Below are 719 nucleotides of genomic sequence, written 5' to 3'. Positions count from 1 at the left end.
TTCTCATTCTCGAAATCAAGAACTTCCTGACTATAAAGCTCGTTGGAGGTCAAAAGGAGTGATGTCAACTACCCATAGGCCTCGTCACTGGAATCCATCTTGACTAAGAGATGATCACACACACATGGGAAGTTCCTGAGATTTACCAAATATGGACTCAGAACCAGGCAAATCAAAATGATCAGCCAAAGGAAACCTGGAAGAAACACCCCATGGAAGTGATTCAAACTACCACGAGGTCACAACACTGAGCCTGCCCATAGACTCTTTTCCTCCTAATAAACGCTTTACTTTTTTCACTACTCTCTGTCTCTGTGTGGAAATTCCTTTCTGCACAGCTGATGGGCCAAGGCCTTGTCACTGGCCACTGGTCAAGCAGCTAGGATACAGCCCCTCACTGCTGCTACCCAACCCCCATCTCTGGCTGGGAACCAAAACCCTACTTCAAGCCGCTGCAGGCCAAGTCCAGCTGACGTCAGTATGATCAACTGAGCACCTATTATGTGCTAGGCACTATTTAGGAGCTGGGAGTGTAACCACAAACAAGGCAAGGTTCTTGCTTGTATAAAACTTGTATTTTAGTGGGGAAAACAGAGAAGGATATCGCTTTGAGGAATAATAAAGGAGGGTCAGGGGCAAAGAGTAACAAGGCACTGTGTTAGGTATAATGGCCAGGAAATCCTCCTGCAGACGAGGCAGAGACCTGAGGGCCCCAGGGC

The sequence above is a fragment of the Bison bison genome, unplaced genomic scaffold (assembly GCF_000754665.1).
Source record: "Bison bison bison isolate TAMUID 2011002044 unplaced genomic scaffold, Bison_UMD1.0 scf7180017864270, whole genome shotgun sequence".
Classification (NCBI taxonomy): Eukaryota; Metazoa; Chordata; class Mammalia; order Artiodactyla; family Bovidae; genus Bison; species Bison bison.
Note: the sequence above shows the minus strand (reverse complement) of the source record.